The sequence below is a fragment of the Schistocerca cancellata genome, chromosome 2 (assembly GCF_023864275.1).
Source record: "Schistocerca cancellata isolate TAMUIC-IGC-003103 chromosome 2, iqSchCanc2.1, whole genome shotgun sequence".
Taxonomy (NCBI): domain Eukaryota; kingdom Metazoa; phylum Arthropoda; class Insecta; order Orthoptera; family Acrididae; genus Schistocerca; species Schistocerca cancellata.
This window is the reverse complement of record NC_064627.1, coordinates 302,472,550-302,492,662: the sequence shown is the minus strand read 5'-3', so window position 1 is coordinate 302,492,662 and position 20,113 is coordinate 302,472,550. Positions and strand designations below refer to the sequence as shown.

The window sequence follows — 20,113 nt, the reverse complement described above, 5'->3', positions numbered from 1 at the left end:
ATGTCTTTTCTTAGTTTTTTATTCTGATCTGTAGCCTGTGTTGCCATGCTGGTTTTGTGGGTTTCTTCTGTGTGTTGGTTGGTTCTGATCTCTGCCTGGTGTGTATATTTAGTGTAGTGAGTGCTCCTACATAAGCCAGTAATTGTAACTCTTCCATAGTTGTATTTTCATTTATTTTGTTGTGTATGATTGTATTGATAGTTGTTATTGTTGTTTCGACTTGTGGGTTATTTGGTGGTCTATGCAAGAATGGTCTAATGTCTGTATTTGTGTCTTTGTATTCTATATATGTCAACTGAAATTTTTCTTCTATATCTAACATGTATGCCACTTCATGTTCTATTTGTGCTTGTTCTGGTGGCTGTCTTAAGATTTCGTTTTCCTCTGATTGTTTAATTGACGCGTTTTGTTCTTTGTTTGTTTTCTCTGGGATGTTTGAGTCATTACTGTATTTTCTTCTTCTTCTAATTGCACATTATTTTGTTCCAGTATTTGTTGTACTTGTTGTTTGATGTTTCCTAATTCTGACTGGGGTATCCTGTTATTTTTTATTATTACACGGATCTGATCAGCTAGTCGTTGTTCTGTTAAAAATTTTAATTCCGGGTATCTGGTAATAAATGTTGTGTATACTTGTGATTTGTATCCAGTTGTGTTGGTTCCTAGGTTTGTTGCTTGGTAATAACAGAACATGAGGTGTCGATTAACTTCATCTGACCATCTCATCCTCTGTCTTTGTTTTCCTTCTAGGGTGGTTGCAGGAAGCATATCCTGCAAAACACCTCTATTTGGATTTAAATCATTTTCCAGTTGGCTAGCAGTGTCGTTACCATTGTGGGCCCGCATCTCGTGGTCGTGCGGTAGCGTTCTCGCTTCCCACGCCCGGGTTCCCGGGTTCGATTCCCGGCGGCGTCAGGGATTTTCTCTGCCTCGTGATGGCTGGGTGTTGTGTGATGTCCTTAGGTTAGTTAGGTTTAAGTAGTTCTAAGTTCTAGGGGACTTATGACCACAGCAGTTGAGTCCCATAGTGCTCAGAGCCATTTTACCATTGTGGGCGGGCATAGGGTTCAAGCGTCGTTCCCGACCATGACGGCGCTTGTCCGAGGCTTCTTTACTTCTGTCCTGAACCAAGTAATCACACTAAAAGGGGGGTTAGCCCTATTAGTGGTTTGTTCTTTTCGTCGCCTTTTACGACTGGCAGAACATACCGGAGGCCTATTCTTTTCCCGGGCCTCCACGGGGTTATTATTATTATTATTATTATTATTATTATTATTATTATTACTACTACTATTATTGCTTGCGGCTGAAGTTGTATAAGTACTTTGATAAGCGTAACTGTTGCACATGAGATGCTATTAATTTCACACTCTTATATTTATATGAATTTAAAAATTTGTGAACACCCAGCTTGTATACTTAAGAGTCGCCACTGATCCTGTTCCTTCTTCTTGTCAGTGTCCTCCGTATGTTCCTTTCCTTGCAGATTGTGGGGAGAACCTCCTCATATACTATCTTATCAGTCTAATTTTCAACATCCTTCTGAAGCACCACTTCTCAGATGCTTCGATTGTTTACTCTTCCGGTTTTCCCACAGTCTTTGACTCACTTCTGGGCAATGCTGTGCTCCAGTGTGCGTACTCAGAAATTTTTTCCTCAAATTAAGCTTCAAATGGCTCTGAGCACTATGGGACTTAACATCTATGGTCATCAGTCCCCTAGATCTTAGAACTACTTAAACCTAACTAACCTAAGGACATCACACAACACCCAGTCATCACGAGGCAGACAAAATCCCTGACCCCGCCGGGAATTGAAACCGGGAACCCGGGCGCGGGAAGCGAGAACGCTACCGCACGACCACGAGCTTCGGACCCTCAAATTAAGGACTATGTCTGATAATAGTAGACCTTTGGCGAGGAAAGTCGTCTTAAGCTATGCTAGTCTGCTTTCAGGGTTGCCACAATTTCTGGAAATCAGGGAATTTAAAAGTGTCAGGGAAATCAGGGAAATTTGAAAAAAAAACACTGGAAAAACCTAATTTTTTGTCTCAGTAGATGAAATGGTTTGTTTACTGAGATATCATGCATCATCGCTGGCTGGGTGCAGCTGAGTACGTGCGCTACTTCGCTGCTCTCTTATTCCTGCTGCTTCTCCCCTTCCTACCACTGCCCTCAGCTTTCAGTCATTGCTGCTACACTTCTTCCCGCTAGCCTGGCCTGCCGACGAGAGGGAGAGAGGCGTGAGGAGTGGTTTGTTTGGATCTGATTCTCAGAGGCTGTAGACACAGCGGCTGGAGACGGCGGGTATGTGTGCCCGAGTTGTGTGCGAGTGATTGTCCGAATGTGTGTGCGTGCTTTCGTTTCCTGACAAATGATATGGCCGAAAAAAATTAGTTCTGAGAGTGTGATTGTCTTTTCTACGTGTGTGTCTGCGGTTCAGCTATCATCTTTACGGCGAGTTGTTGCCTATCCTCATTAGTATTGATTCTCGGAGTATCCGCGCAAGTTATCTGTCGCGTGGATTGATCACCGCGGCCTCATATCATCAAAGTGGTGTCTGTGACACGTGAATAGCTGGCCACACGAGTGGATTTCCGCGACGGGCCAAAACCGAAGGCCATTTCTGCGGGCAACTCTAACGGGTCGGGCCTGCCGATCTGAAGCCATTTGGTTCCCTCTGATGTGCAGGCCCTGCCCGCCGGATCTAGTCGCACCGATCAGTCCGCAGTCGGGTCTTTCTGTGTGTGGCCTAATGCGGTGGGCTTTCGTGGTTTATCCATGCGCCCAGGACTGTGGTGCTTTTCGGCAGGCCAGAGACCAGGAGCGATAGATTTCAGGAACTGCAGCTGTCTCAACACGAGTACATTGTACAGTGCGGCGTTTTGTAGACTTACTTACTGTAGTACATTTTGTAAGAGGTCCATGACTAAGGAATTTTTTGCTAGCGCACTCGAGCAGATGTAATTTCTATGGATTGCACACGCGCTGCCTGCGATATGTAAGCTATAAGAGAATCTCAGACCAGAGAGCAGTGTTGTATGCAGTAGGAACTGTGTGGCAGTAGGAGTAGTAGTAGCGAGCAGTCGTGTGTGTCGAGTTGGCTGGGCCGGTCGTGGGGAGCCATGGCGGTGGCTGAGCAATGTAGTACAAGGTAAAAGCAGTAGTATTGTTGTATCAAGTCCCATGTAAATGTTTTAAAAAAATTCTTGATAATAATCTTTCTTACAAAAATTAACTTTTTGACAATCATTCATCTCAGTTTAAAGAATTTACTAATTTCTCTAATCCATGGTCATGCCAATTATTGTAAAGAAAAATCAGGTTTTTTTTATATATGACAAATCTATCGGCCAGCATTGCACTGGGCTGTGCCAGAAAAATCTCTTACAGGAGCAGATATATATGCGTCATCCGGCGACTTTATTGAGGTAAGAATTTTCAATTTATTCAGAATGATCTTTCAGGGCAATGACGCAGCACTGCTGACGTCCAAATTTACCTGCTTAGATTCACAGTTAGATAATTATTGTAAAGTTATAAGTGAGCCACAATTTTATTGAGAGTTTAGTCACGTTATTATTGTGAGGTTTCGGGAAAATAAACTGTTGGTAAGTTAGGAAATTTATCTGTTGGTAGGTTACGCTAAAATGTGAATTATATATTTTATCTGTTGGGAGGTTACACTAAATCTGAATATGTTACAATTTTGGCACTTCGAAAGTAGTTTATATATTAGAAAGTATGGACGATAAGAAGAAGAAAATAGTGGCAGTCGCTGGCGGTTTGTAAGCTACGTAATCATATATTTCTCGAAAGAAAAATCACACAATACCTGTAAAACAATAGACATAACACAACAGGTAATAACCGACAATAACGAACATAGTAGAAGCAACATTTTGTTGGCGGTTGCCTACAGTGTTAGTTTACACAACTCTTCACTGCCTTACACACTTATTTCAAGAGGCGTACTATATTTCTGAGGTTATTTCTGAAAAAAGGGGTTGGGTTGAATTGTTTGGGGAAGGAGACAAGACAGTGAGCTCATCGGATTAGGAAAGGACAGGGAAGGAAGTCGGCCGTGCCCTTTCAAAGGAACCATCCGGCATTTGCCTGGAGCGATTTAGGGAAATCACGGAAAACCTAAATCATGATGGCCGGACGCGGGATTGAACTGTCGTTCTCCCGAATGCGTCTGAAAAAAGGGAAGGTATTTTAAATCTGTATTGCGACTCCAAGGAGATGCGTATTTTTGTCACCTAATGTGTTTCGTTTCATTGAAATAAAATAACAACAGTAGTCTTAATGAAATACATATACAATTTGGCTTGTTTTCTTCGTCTGAAAGAAGTTCATTAGAAAAGATGTTGATGTTAATACTAAAGGTTTTTGCTCACATATTTTTGAGATCTCAAACTTTGTCAGGGAAAATGCAAAAACGTGTCTGGAAATGAGGGAAATATCAGAGAATTTACTTGGGGAAACTTCTGACAATCCTGTCCTTGCTTCATCCGACGTGAGCTGCTTTGCCTACTTCTTGGTCACCAGTTTTAACGTGTAGTTCAGCTCTAATCTCATTTCTGCTACTGCTGTGCCGGCCACAGTGGCCGAGCGGTTGTAGACGCTTCAGTCTGGAACCGCACGACCGCTGCGGTCGCAGGTTCGAATCCTGTCTCGGGCATGGATCTGTGTGATGTGTTTAGGGTAGTTAGGTTTCAGTAGTTCTAAGTTCTAGGGGACAGATGACCTCAGATGTTAAGTCTCATAGTGCTCAGAGCCATTTTGCTACTGCTGTATACTCCCACCTTTCTTCGATTTACCCTCAATCCATCATCTGTACTCACTAGACTGTTCATTCCATTCGAGCTGGCCGGAGTGGCCGAGCGGTTCTAGGCGCTACAGTCTGGAACCGCGCGACCGCTACGGTCGCAGGTTGGAATCCTGCCTCGGGCACGGATGTGTGTGATGTCCTTAGGTTAGTTAGGTTTAGTTAGTTCGAAGTTCTAGGCGACTGACGACCTCAAAAGTTAAGTCCCATAGTGCTGAGAGCCAAATCCATTCGAAAGGTGGTGCAATTTATTCTTCGCTTTCGCTGAGGACGGCCTCCATTAGCTGGCTAGAAGAGCGACGGGTATATTAGTAGGTGGCGCTGAGCGCTCTTCACCGGGGCCGTGTGGCCACGCGTTGCGAAACGGCGAGCCGTGTTGTCCCAGGGAGTTGGTCGCCGGCAAACACCTGCGCGGCCGCCGCTGCTCCGGTTCACGGACCGAGTCGTTTGCACAGCGCGCCAGAGAGGCTGCCCCACCGCCCGTGTGTGCGCACGGCATGTTCAGATATGCATTCCCGCCTCCGAGCCACCTCTTCAGTGGTCTCTCGCGCCGCCGCGATCTGCCCAGGGCACGAAGCCAAACAGTGCTCCGCCCTGGCGGCCAGCGCCTCACGAGCGCCTCTTGACCACCGTGGCGTGTCTGCCTCAAGTCGCCTCGTACCGTAAATGCACAGCCAGACAAAAAAAAAAGAAAAAAAAAACCAAGCACCAGGAAGGATTCTTCATATAATACATGTAGAAGGAATATATGTCTAAAATATTAGCTGAAATACACTGGGGGACAAAAATCGCAGGAAAAGGGAGGAGTTGTGCAACATAAACGAAAGCTTGTGTGTTTCTACACACATAAAAATAAAAGTTTTGCATCACCTCGGTTCCGAGAGTTCCGGAACCTGTACAGAAAATTGGAATAGAGATCAAGATAAACATCAATTCCGCCCTTTCTATTGTTCATGAAAAGCACACATTGCATATTGTACCACCCTACAGCGAGACCTTCAGAGGAGGTGGTCCAGATTGCGGTACACACCGGCACCTCTAATACCCAGTAGCACGTCCTCTTGCATTGATGCATGCCTGTATTCGTCGTGAGCATACTATCCACAAGTTCATCAAGGCACTGTTGGTCCAGATTGTCGCACTCCTCGACGGCGATTCGGCGTAGATCCCTCAGAGTGCTTGGTGGGTCTCGTCTCCATAAACAGCCCTTTTCAATCTATCCCAGGCATGTTCGTTAGAGTTCACGTCTGAAGAACATGATGGCCACTGTAGTCGAGCGATGTCGTTATCCTGAAGGAAGTCATTCACAAGATGTGCACGATGGGAGCGCGAATTGTCAGTCCATGAAGACGAATGCCTCGCCAATATGCTGCCGACACAGTTGCACTATCGGTCGGAGGATGGCATTCACATATCGTACACCCTTTACGGCGCTTTCCACGACCACCAGCGACGTACGTCGGCCTCACATAATGCCACCCCAAAACAGCAGGGAACCTTGACCTTACTGCACTCGCTGGACAGTGTGTATAAGGCGTTCAGCCTCACCGGCTTGCCTCCAAACACGTCCCGAACAGTTTTCTGGTTGAAGGCATATGCGACACTCATCGGCGAAGAGAATGTGATGCAAATCCTGAGCGGTCCATTCGGCATGTTGTTGGGCCCACCTGTACCGCGTTGCATGGTGATGTGGTTGAAAAGATGGACCTCGCCATAGACATCGGGAGAGAGTTGCGCATTATGCACCTTACTGTGCACAGTTTGAGTCGTAACACGACGTCCTGTGGCCACACGGAAAACATTATTCAACATGGTGGCTTTCCTGTCTGTGTTCATCCGGCCATAATCCACAGGTAGTGGTCACCTGTTTCAGTAGTAGCTCTTGGGCGGCCTGAGCGAGGCATGTCATCTACAGTTCCTGTCTCTCTGTAACTCCTCCATGTCTGAACAACAGCGCTTTGGTTCACTCCATGACTCCTGGACACTTCCCTTGTTGAGAGCCCTTCCTGGCACAAAGTAACAATGCGGACGCGATCGAACCGCGGTATTGAACGTCGAGGCATGGTTGAACTACAGACAAGACGAGCTGTGTACCTCCTTCCTGGTGGAATAACTGGAACTGATCGGCTGTCGGGCTCCCTCCGTCTAATAGACGTTGCTCACGCATGGTTGTTTACATAATTGGGCGTGTTTAGTGACATCTATGAACAGTCAAAGGGTCTGGATCTGTGTCTGTGATACAATATCCACAGTCAATGTCTATCTTCAGGAGTTCTGAGAACTGGGGTGATGCAAAACTTTTTTTGATGTACGTACATCTTAAAGATGATGTCTATTCAGATTTCGAACCAGTCGCGAAGAGTGGCGCTAGTAGTGCCACCATGAGCTGCAAATCATGTTTGCCTCAAGTACAAGTTGTAACGGTCGTGAGCGTTAGTTACATTTGAGACTGGACATGGTGAGTTGATGCTAGTCAAGAACGCCTTTAACACGAGACAGACGCCTTTACGAACACCTCACTGAGTATGAATGAGGTCGTGTAATCTGGCTACGGGAAGCTGGATGTTCTTTGTGCGATACTGCAGAAAGACTGGGCAGGAATGCAGCCACTGTACGAGATTGCTGGAAATGGTGATAACGAGAAAGTCGCAAGAAGACAGAGTTCTGAACGGCCACGTGGTACTACCAAGAGGGAAGACCATAAAGCTCGATGCATGCGTCTGGCGCTTCGTACGTATCGACGGCAGCAATTTGAGCTCAGTTGTCATCACAGTGACACAAAGAACTGTGACAAATCCGTTACTTCAAGAACAGCTCCGAGCCAGACGCCTCTGTAGCGTACGTTCCACTGACCGCAAATCACCGCTATTGGCGACTTCAGTGGCGTCAAGCGAGAGCTCATTGGAGGCACTGGTCCGGTATTCATGTGTGGAACAAGCCGAGGTGGTGGTTGTGTACGGCCAAGCAGATGGAAACAATCGAGATGCAGCAGAGCTATACCAAAACAAGTACCGTCACAGACACCAACCACAATACACAACATTTCAAGCCATTTTTGGTCGTTTGGGTGATTATGGCTCTTTTTGGACAGACGAACGTGCAGGGATGCGACGGACTGTTCGTACACCAGATTTGGATGACTGGGTTCTATAGGATATGAGACGAACCCTAGAACAAGCTCCAGTATGTGGCACGCCAACATGGTGCAGGCCACAGTACGATCACAATTATGGGGTTCCTATCATCAGTCCTTTTTACCGACAAAGCAACCTTTACCAAAACTGGCATCATCAGTCTGCATAATTGTCGGCTGTGGGCTACAGACAATCCTAGGGGAATGATTGAAACATCTCACCAGCAGCAGTTCAGCGTCGATGTGTCGGCAGGGAAGCTTGGCTACTATATACTTGGACCGGTTATTATTTCACAACTCCTCGACGGAGGAAAGTACCTGAACTTCCTGCGGAATAGTCTTCCTGGGCTGCTTGCGACAGGCTGTGTGGTTTCTGGATGGCGGAGCACCATTCCTATTCCGCATTACAGTTCGCCGACGCCCTAACAACGTCTTCCCCGGACGTTCGACAGGACCCGGAGCGTTGTGTATGCTGAACCATTTCCTAATGTGCAGTCCTTTCGACTTTGCGTTAACGATACCTGTGATGTTATTCCGGGAGAGGCCGCAAAGTGCGAAAGAGTGTGGCAATCCATGATGCGTCATGTGAGCGCGTGCATTGCATTCCACAGGGGCCAATTTGAACATCTGCTCTGACGTGGATGCGATGCAGCTCTGTACTATATTCCGGGACGATTTCTTTTCGTTGCATGCACACCGTCCATTTCCAGACACACATTCATAGGACTTTTTTCCTCTATTTCCAATCAGGAATCCGTCCCTGCAGATCGTCGGTTTTATCAAAGTTCGCCCTGTATATCCTGGTTCTTGTCCACGGTTAACCAGAGTGAGTGGACCCAAGTGAGAGTACGAAAAACACCATCATCAGCTTGAAATACATCCTTCACACACAGGGGGTTAAACGCCCTATGGGGACGTCAACATTCTCGATTCCTAGCATCATCTGTTCTGCCCCTCCTGCTGGAGGTTAGAGTCCTCCCTCGGGCATGTGTAGTTTAAGTGGTGTGTAAGTCTAGAGACCGATGACCTCAGCAGTTTGGTCCCATAGGAATCCACATACATCTGAACATCTGAATCTGAGTATCATCTGAAGAAAGGCGAAACTGGGGCACACTACATGCCATCAGGTACTATCCATTTTGCCACTGAAGACGTGCAGTTTCTGTGTCTTTGTGATCAAAGGCATGTTTTTTGACGTAGCCAGCTCCAAATGTCGACTGTATGCAGTTCCCTTCACAATATCCAGGTAGTTGCTGAGATGAACCTGCAGCCACAGACAGCAGCAATAAGTGTCGGATTTGAAACTAATTTCCACTGACAAGTCGTTACACTCGTTTCCGGCCTGTCAGGATCTTTTTACGACCCTGTTCTTACCCTGTGTTACATGGGTGGTAGTGGTACACCATTCCTTGTAGAGGGCTGGACAGTCCGTGTTGATAGACCACCGAACTACGTAACTTCATTCGCATCCCTGAAGGTCCTCCTCCTTGATGGATCTACAGTACATGATGACTAAATGAATCAATGATCGAGTGAATGAACCAGTCACTCAGTCAGTGGTGTGGTGATGTCTACGTCCAAGCAAAAGAACTCCTTTCTGCCATTCTGTCAAGTCTCCACGTGGATCCATCATACTATCCTCCCCCAGACAAAGGAGTGGCACACACTCACCACTTCATTATCATGACCATCTGGTAGCAATTCTAAATAATCTAAACCTCTCAAAAGCGACCAGTGTGCTATTTTAAGGAAGTGACTAATATTTGTTCCAGTGAGCTTACATCTCGTGAAATGACCATGTCAGGAAAATTGTAGATACTGAAGCTCATACGGAGAGTTACTCGAAGTGCTTCATTTCACGCGCCATTTCAAATGAATCAGAAAAAGATAGAAGGTGGAGGTTGATTACGGCACCAGAGGTACTCCCCGCCACACACCTTCAAGTTGCTTGCGGTGTTTCTATCTCGGCTGCAGTTCGAAAAAGATGCTTCATGCAGCGCTACGTGAGTCCAGCAGGCAGCGTTGTCCGTACAAGTCACACTTTCTCCTTGCATTCAATGTAGTGGGTGGTCGTGTGTCTTCTCATGCTACTACTGCTAGACCACACAAGGATGCTGCAGAGCTCCATCACCATGCCCTGCAATTACTGTCTACTAGCTTGCATTCCATATTAGTTTTTGCCCTTTAAACACTCTCAGATTTTTGAACATAGTTGACAACAACAATACTCTAAGATTTCTGATGTGAAGCCGTCATACAACTGTTATTCAAGCAATATTGAGGATATTCAGCCCATTTCCAAGCGTTTAAATTTTTTTGTATACCATTAGGCCTTATCACAACTTAAAAACAAGCTGCACACATGCAGTGGCAACTCAAACCATAAACCATGGTGCAACTGTACCTCAGAAACGGTGGACGCGCCGGCTTGTGATATTTTATGTTTTCTGTTGACAATGCATGTGTGCAGCTTGTTTCTAAATTGTGACAGGGCATAATGGCATAAAAAAATTTTAGCACTTGAAAATGGTATAATATGGTCCCGAAACGTGTGGCAATAATCACACGATTATATGAATGCGTGGTGTCTGTCCTTTGGGACATGTCCTAAAGAACAGACACCATTCGGGATCCGCAGCTGTGATACATTGTAAGTAAATTGAAGGTGGAGGGGGGGGGGGGCGGGGAGAAAGAAAAGGAAAGGGAAGTGATTACTGATGTTAGCTGCATCGTGAAATTACGCGGAATCAGGCGCGACGAGTAGAAACATGTACCGGACCGGGATTCGAACCCGGGATCTCCTGATGACTAGGCAGGTGCGTTAACCATTGCGCCATCCGGGACACAGTGTCAGTGCAACTGGGAGAACTACGTCGGAACGCCTCACGGCCGACACACGCTCCCACCGAGCGCCACCTTCTGCAGTCCCTGTCCATTTCCTCCATTCTCACTACTCTGAGATTGCTGCAGGAGGTCGGACGTACTTGTGCATCTGCACTGAAGAAGGTGGATCCATGGTCATCTAGGTAAATCAAGTATACACTGAAGAGCTAAATAAACTGGTACACCTGCCTAATATTGTGTAGGCACCCGCGAGCACGCAGAAGTGCCGTAAAACGACGTGGCATGGACTCGACTAATGTCGGAAGTAGTGCTGGAGGAAAGTGACACCATGAATCCTACAGGGCTGTCCATAAATCTGTAGGAGTGCGAGGGAGTGGAGATCTCTTTTGAAGAGCACGATGCAAGACACCCTAGATGTGCTCAATAATGTTCACGTCTGGCAAGTTTGGTGGACAGTGGAAAAGTTTAAACTCAGAACAGTGTTCCTGGAGTAACTCTGAAGTAATTATGGACGTATTGGGTGTCCCATTGTCCTGCTGGAATTGCCCAAGTCTGGCGGAATGCACAATGGACGTGAATGGATGCAGGTGATCAGACAGGATCCTTACATATGTGTCAGCTGTCAGAGACGTATCTAGACATAACAGGGTCCCATATCGTTCCAACTGCACACGCCCCACACCATTACAGAGCCTCCACCAGCTTGCACAGCCCCCTGCTGGGATGCAGGGTCCATGGATTCATGAGATTGTCTCCATATCCGTACACGTCCATCCGCTCGATACAATTTGAAACGAGGCTCGTCCGACCAGGCAACTTGTTTCCAGTCATCAACAGTCCAATGTCGGTGTTGACGGGCCCAGACGAGGCTTAAAACTTCTTGTCGCGCAGTCATCAAGGGTACACGAGTGGGCCTTCGGCTCCGAAAACCTATATCGATGATGTTTCGTTAAAGGGTTCACACGCTGACACTTGTTGATACCCCAGCATTGAAATCTGCAGCAATCTGCGGAAGGGTTGCATTTCTGTCACGTTGAACGATTCTCTTCAGTCGTCGTTGGTCCCGTTCTTGCAGGATCTTTTTCCGGCGGCAGCGATGACGGAGATTTGATGTTTTACCGGATTCCTGATATTCTCAGGACACTCGTGAAATGGTCGTACGGGAAAATCCCCACTTTTTCGCTGCCTCGGAGATACTGTGTCCTATGGCTCGTGTGCCGATTATCACGCGACGTTCAAATTCACTTAAATCTTGATAATCTGCCATTGTAGCAGCAGTAACCGATCTAACAACTGCGCCAGACACTTGTTGTCTTGTATAGGCGTTGCCGACCTCAGCGCGGTACTCTGCCTGTTTACATATTTCTGTGTTTCAATACGCATGCTATAACAGTTTCTTTGGCGTTTAAGTGTATGAATGCGTGGTGTCTGTCCTTTCGGACACGTCCGGAAGTATACAGGAGATCCCGGGCTCAAATTACAGTCTGGTAAACACTGTCACTCATCGCCGCTGATTCCCGATGCAGCTGACATCAGTAATCCTCTTCCTTTTCCTTTCCTTTCTCCTCCCCTCCACCTTCAATATACATATAATCACACGATTGACAACTGGGCTGAACATACTCAGTATTACACAAAGTTTCGCACTTGGGTGAGGTATAATGGGGAGTTGCGTTCGGATTTAACAAAGATGACCCAGCTATTTTTACTAGCTCTGTGTCTATGTGAGTGAAATTTGTTACATGTTAATAAATGGGGCTTGCCAAAGCTTTCTCACTCTTCGCTGACGAGTATAGCCCGTTTAGATTTGGCGACAAACTGTAACCTGTTATGTGCTGTGTCTTGGCCGCGCGGGGTAGCCGCGCGGTCTAGGGAGTCTTGTCACGGTCCGGGCGGCTGTCCCCGTCGGAAGTTCGAGTCCTCCTTCGGGCATGGTTGTTTTGTGTTGTCCTTAGCGTAAGTTAGTTTAATTAGTGTGTAAGCCTAGGGACCGATGACCTCAGCAGTTTGGTCCCATAAGACCTTATCACAAATTCCCAATTTGCTGTATCTTCTGGATCTAAGCGTCGTACAGGCTTCCCCAAGCATTGTGCTGTTCACATCCACTTTGCTTCAGCATGTTGTCGAACGTCATATACCCACTTCCAATTACATCGTCTCTTGGTGCTTTCTTATCTCATGGAATCCAGCAAAGAATGTGCAATCAACCATCTGTGTTCCGCCCAGATTCATTTCATTTTCATTATAGTTTTTAATACACCATTCGCTCCCGTCTATACATTGGACCAGCACGCTATTAAGCAGATATATGTAAGGTTTTGCCTCACCTGTCTACGTCGTCTCTGGACGGTAGAAGGGTGTGCGTGGTCAGCTTAGCAGTTCCTCACCTATCTTCACAAGCCAGAGAGGGTTCCCATTTCAGTGCTTCCGCCGAGTGAAAAGCCCTAGACAGTGCCGGTGTTTGCGCATGACAGTAAGATACATTGACCTCTCAGCTGAGGAGGTGGGTGAAGCGCGAACACTGCCACAGAGCTGAGAAGTTCGGTTTTCAGCCAAGCGGAACTACTGGCGAAAATCGAAGAAGCGGAGGACAGCTGCGCCTGGGTAATTTATATTCCGGCCAGATTATGGCGACAGATGCTAAGAGCTCATTACGAAGAGAGAGCTGAGGCTAGATTAGTCGTCTGCGCAACAGCCGTAATATTGTATCCTTATATTAACGACACGCTCCATCGCCGTATTTTGAGCACAGCAGACAGCCTTATTTCACTTACCCAGATGGGCACGTTGCACGCCATTTATTTCTGGGCAGCATAACCAGTTATCTACACCATCAATTACTTGCAGTAATCGAGTCTTTCTGCCTCTCTTCCTCTTAAAGAGACTGCGAAATTTTTTCCCATATTTTACAGGCTATGAAAGCAACAAACGAGTCCATTTCATTGTGATGATGTACCGCAACTTCTAGAAGTTTTGGTTATAATATCGACTAATTTTTCAAGTGCCAATAATCAGAGGAAAATACTTTTCACAGTTACTCACAGTAGAAATACATTATACTCTGATCGTGGTAGATACTCAAGAACAAATGTAGTACAGATACTTAGTAGCATTCATCATCTTCTTTTGCCATGATAACGGCAGTGACACATCGTAAAATGGACTCCATGACACACCGTAGGTAGTAGGGATGTATCCGTATGCTCCGATAACTCACAGAGAATGGTTGGAATTCTAAATGGTTCAAATGGCTCTAAAAACTATGGGACTTAACATCTGAGGTCATCAGTCCCCTAGACTTAGAACTACTTAAACCTAACTAACCTAAGGACATCACACACATCCATGCCCGAGGCAGGATTCGAACCTGCGACCGTAGCAGCAGCGCGGTTCCGGACTGAAGAGCCTAGAACCGCTCGGCCACAGCCCCCGGCGATTGGTTGGAGGTCGTGTTCAAGCAACCATACCCTTATCAGCCAAAACATTATAACCACCTACTTAACAGCGTGTTGGTCCATATTTCTAACCCACTGTTCCAGTGATTATGTACGGTACGCTTCAACAAGAGATGTCTAGGTTTCCGGAGATATGTGGCACCATATATGTTCGCACAAGCCACGTGAGTCCCGTAAATCACGGGCGGGTGGTTTGTGGCAAGGAGCTGGAGCCCGATGGCGTCCCTGTTATGTTGCATATGGTCCAGCTCAGGCGAGTTGGGGAGGCCAAATCATCAACGTTTCACTATCGTACTGTTCAGACCACTGTATCTCGATATGGCAACATGACACGGAAAATTATCCTTCTGGACGATGGCATTGCTGTCGGGGAAGGCTTTAAGACGGGATGCATGTGGTCCGCAGAAAATGTTCACATAGTCCATAGCTGCCGTGGTAACACAGGTCCCATGGAAGCCCAGGTGAATACCTCCCATAGCATAGTACTGCCACCTCCAACCTGTTTCTGTGGCTCAATGCATGTTTAGAGTAGTCGTCCGCCGTATTCGGACAGGACTATTGACCACGTGTAACAAGAAACGCGATTAATCCGACCAAGTGAGGCGTTTCTATACATCCATGGTCCAATGTCGATTATCTAGTGCCCACTGAAGTTATAACTGACGAAGTCGATGGGTCAACACGGGAACATGTTGGAGTCATCTGATAGGGAGCCCCATATTTAGTAATGTGAACTGAATAGTGTACTCCAAAACTCTATCGTAAGATTTGTTATACATCGCCGCATAACCTGCTTTACAGAGCGGAAAAACCTCCGACTTACACATTCTGTGATGGGACGTAGACGTTCTAATACACACTTTTTGCCAGGTTCTAGCTAAAAATGTCCGGTTGACATACTTGTACATTACGAGTCTGTAAGTTTAATGAAATGCTTGGAGTGTATACTTATCTTATTGCTTTGTCTCCACCAATTCGGTGTTAATTGGGGTGTATAATATAAAGTGCTTCGCTGGAGAAATCCCAGGAGTCTACATTACATCTATATCTACATAGATACTCTGCAAATCACATTTAAGTGCCTGGCAGAGGGTTCATCGAACCACCTTCACAATTCTCTATTATTCCAATCTCGTATAGCGCGCGGAAAGAATGAACACCTGTATCTTTCCGTAAGAGCTCTGATTTCCCTTATTTTATCGTGGTGATCGTTTCTCCCTATGTAGGTCGGTGTGACAAAATATTTTCGCATTCGGAGGAGAAAGTTGGTGATTGGAATTTCGTGAGAAGATTCCGTCGCAACGAAAAACGCCTTTCTTTTAATGATGTCCAGCTCAATTCCTGTATCACTTCTGTGACTCTCTGTCTCCCATATTTCGCGATTCAAAACGTGCTGCCTTTCTTTGAACTTTTTCGGTGTACCCCGTCAGTTCAAAATGTTCAAATATGTGTGAAATCTTAAGGGACTTAACTGCTAAGGTCACCAGTCCCTAAGCTGACACGCTACTTAACCTAAATTATCCTAAGGACAAACACACACACCCATGCCCGAGGGAGGACTCGAACCTCCGTCGGGACCAGCCGCACAGTCCATGACTTCGACGCCTGAGACCGCTCGGCTAGTCCCGCGCGGCACCCCGTCAGTCTTATCTGGTAAGGATCCCACACCGCGCAGCAGTATTCTGAAAGAGGACGGACTAGTGTAGGCAGTCTCCTTAGTAGACCTGTTGCATATTCTAAGTGTCCTGCCAATAAAACGCAGTCTTGGTTAGCCTTCCCCACAACATTTTCTATGTGTTCCTTCCATTTTAAGTTGTTCGTAATTGTAATACCTAGGTATTTAGTTGAATTTACGGCTTTTACATTAGACTGATTTATCGTGTAACCGATATTAAACGAGTTCCTTTTAGCACTCATGTGGATGACCTCACACTTTTCGTTATTTAGAATCGACTGCCAATTTTCCCACCATTCAGATGTCTTTTCTAAATCGTTTTGCAGTTTGTTTTGATCTTCTGATGACTTTATTAGTCGACAAACGATAGCGTCATCTGCAAACAATCTAAGACGGCTGCTCAGATTGTCTCCCAAATCGTTTATATAGATAAGGATCAGCAACGGGCCTATAACACTACCTTGGGGAACGCCAGAAATCACTTCTGTTTTACTCGATGACTTTCCGTCAATTACTACGAACTGTGACCTCTCTGACAGGAAATCACAAATCCAGTCACATAATTGAGACTGAGATGATATTCCATAAGCTCGCAGTTTCACTACGAGCCGCTTGTGTGATACAGTGTCAAAAGCCTTCCGGAAATCCAGAAATACAGAATCGATCTGAAATCCCTTGTCACTTCATGTGAATAAAGAGCTAGTTGTGCTTCACAACAAAGATGTTTTCTAAACCCATGTTGACTGTGTGTCAGTAGACCGTTTTCTTCGAGGTAATTCATAATGTTCGAACACAATATAAGTTCCAAAATCCTGCTGCATATCGACGTTAACGATATGGGCCTGTAATTTAGTGGATTACTCCTACTACCTTTCTTGAATATCGGTGTGTCCTGTGCAACTTTGGGTACGGATCTTTCGTCGAGCGAACGGTTGTATATGATTGTTAAGTATGTAGCTAATGCATCGGCATACTCCGAAAGGAACCTAATTGGTACACAGATTTTAAATAATTTGCACCAACACATAGTTTGCATTTCGTGTTGATGTTCATATTGTTCCAGAACATTCGTACACTGCAAAACTTGAACTGACTTCACAGATCATGCACTCGAACCAACTGAAAACAGCTGCATCCCTACTGTCACTCTACTGCCACTCTCGAGCTCTTAGGCACACTACTTTCTTAACAATACAAGTTCTTTTAAAGTATTGTTCAACCAAGTCACATCAATTGAGGTGCAGGTAAAACCGGTTGTTTCATAAGGAACTACAGTTACAATTTTGAAGATATAAATGATTGATTATAGCAAATATTATTTCTAAAATTGCTTTTCAAATTTGGTAGAGAAATTCTGCGTGAGACATGTGGCTAACAATACTTGATACAAAATAATTAATATCTCGTTAATTACAATAGGAATTTTGATTCTAACATATTGTGGAGTACTGTACACAATGCTGAAATAAATTTTGAGGTTCAAATTTTACATAATAATCTCGTTTTGACCAAATGATCGAAATAATAGTTTGTTTATGACAGAAACTCGTGGAACTCGTAATTACAGAATTAATTACAATGAATCTGATTTGAGCTCTTACAGAAACGTAACTTTCAATACGTCCAGTGCAGAAATCTACCCAAAACATTAATTTTCATGTTTTATAAAAGAATCGAATTTTGATAAATAATTTCCCATTTAATGATTGAACTGATTTTAACATTTCAACGTGCTTATTGGCTGATAGTTACACAAATTAAATAATTAGTTTTTACGTAAATTTCGTAAAACTGATGATTACAATAAGATACTTTTCCACTAATTAAAGATATCTGTTAATTGTATTAAAATGAGCTGTAGTTGACTAAATGGATGTGTTACATTTTATAGGTCTCGTGTACAATGCTCCTTGATACAATACAGAGCACCAAAAGTTGTAATTTAACGTTTACTATACTGTGAAATGTGTATCGTATAACACCTAACAGCGTAGTACCGAATATTTCATATAAAAAGTCCCCATAGTTATGTCCTGTCACAATGTCCAGCACCTTGCCGCATACTCGTAGTTTCACTGTTCTCCAACCACTTTCCATAAATGCTCAGGACAGAAGAAAAGCCGATCAGCTTCGTCGTTTCCGAGATACTTGTTCCCACGTGTCAGGCCGTATCACTCTGCCCTTTCGTCGAAATCGCTTATGTGAGTCTATTTCCGCATCTCTGACCCTTTTCGTCGCTGGAATGATTCTTCCTTCAATTCTACTCTGCTCATATACTTCCCTTAGCAAGTCAGGAACACAAAACGGCGGCAGGCGGCATTCAATTTCGCGGTGGGTAGTGTTTATGACATTTGGGCTCGTCTGTGCATTTAGGTCGATCGCGTTTCAGATGTGCTCAATAGGATTGAGATAACATGACTCTTGATCTTCGAAGAGAGTTTCTCAAATCTGTCTCCACAATTCGTGAACAAAGGGTTGTCTTGCTGAAGGTAAAGGTCGCCTACGGGGTGAGTAGAGGCGAATGAGTAGGTGTTTTTGAATGGCATTGTAGCTCACCGTTATTAAATTAGCGAGTGATTATGCTGCACTGTGGTCCATCTATCCGCTGTTACAATCTTCGATAGCTGACCATGAGGACTTCTTTGAGTACGTTGTTATACTTGCGACAATTTCCCGGGACCGACATACACTGCCCGGCGAAACAGCGAAGCACGCAGAAAACATGGTCGTATGTCAATGTTACTTCTTACACGTACGCACAATCGGCGGGTATTTATCTGATTAGAGGTACAATTTTCTGTGACAGAATGGCCACCACAGTGCATTACTGTTTTCATGTTTATTGATGTTACATGCCCTGGTAGTTTATAGACGGTGTCCGGGAAGTAGGGACGAATACTAAAGTGCTATGGAACATAAAAAATTTATTGAAAATGTTATGTTTTCTTACAGATACCTTAGGTAATTTCTCCTTTTTATGTACGAAAAATTATAACCTCCATATGACCAACCAAGGCCGTGCGGCAGCGAGCAATGAGTTCATTGAAGTTCTCGATGACGCGTTCACAAATATCTGGTGGGATGCCGTTAATAATCCTTTTAATTTAATCCTTCGATCGGGGTATTGTTTGTGGTTTGTTCACGTACATTTTTGATTTCACAAATCCCCACAAAAAAAAAAAAAAAATTCACAAGGCGTAAGATCACATGATCTGGCAAGCTATACTTGGTTGTCACGCAAAGAGATCATTTTTTGAAAATACGTTTCATTCAGCTGACCAATCACTTAATGGGATGTGTGGCATATCGCACCATCTTGTTGAAAACAAAAATCGTCATTTTCATCAATAAAGGGGAAAAACCAATCAGAAAGACTGGACTGGTAACGGTTGCGTTTCTCAGTGACAGCAGCTCCCTCATCATTTTTAAAAAAAAGTACGCGCCGATCACTCCTCCTGCCAAGAACCCAAGCCTCACAGTCGTGCGCTATGGATGCATCTCATCTTCCATAGTCACACGCGGATTTTCGTTACCTCAAATTCTGCAATTCTGCTTATTGACGTACCCATTATGGCGGAACTGCATCTCATCTGAGAAAATTATTCTTTTTGTGAAGTTCTCGTTTCCCATTTGTCGAGCCATTGAGCAGATCGATGTCTCTTTCCGTGTTCTGCAGGTTGAATCTTGTAAGCACGCATTTCCAGAGCTTTTGAATGTATTTCATGCTGTGAACTTGGTGATAAATTCAATAGTGGAGCTCGTCGGCAAACCGATTTTCCGCGGCTTACGGACACACTGTCACGCACGATAGCCAAGTTTTCTTGTGTTCGAACAGAACGCGGTGATCTCGTTTTCTTAACGTTTTAAAGAGAACTTCGGATCAACTTCCGAACTGTTGATTCGGTTGGAGCCAAGGCGGATACATATGCCTTGCGGGGCCGACCACACTGCCCCCGCGCCGCCGCCCCCGCCAGTCAAGCCTCATGCTATTAGTTCGTTTTCTTCGTCAGTCGACTCGACTGAATCGTGTTATCGTGTAGTTGTACTTCCCCACATAGCACGCGCGTCCGCGTCATCGTACTTTATACGTTTCTGTCTGACACACAGGTAGCTAACACATATCTACGAGAAAAGTCGCGGCCATTCTAGTGATCTCAATACGTTATTGTGTCTGGC

At 45.1% G+C, this 20,113-nt stretch overlaps 1 protein-coding gene and 1 non-coding gene across 2 annotated transcripts in view; both read right to left on the bottom strand.

Moving 5' to 3' along the window:
- LOC126153585 (protein Wnt-11b-2-like) overlaps positions 1-20,113 on the bottom strand; it is a 270,520-nt gene that overhangs the window by 12,057 nt on the left and 238,350 nt on the right. The window lies entirely within an intron of this gene.
- On the bottom strand, positions 10,733-10,807 carry Trnat-agu (transfer RNA threonine (anticodon AGU)). Its single transcript has one exon. It is a non-coding gene; the product is annotated as a tRNA-Thr (tRNA).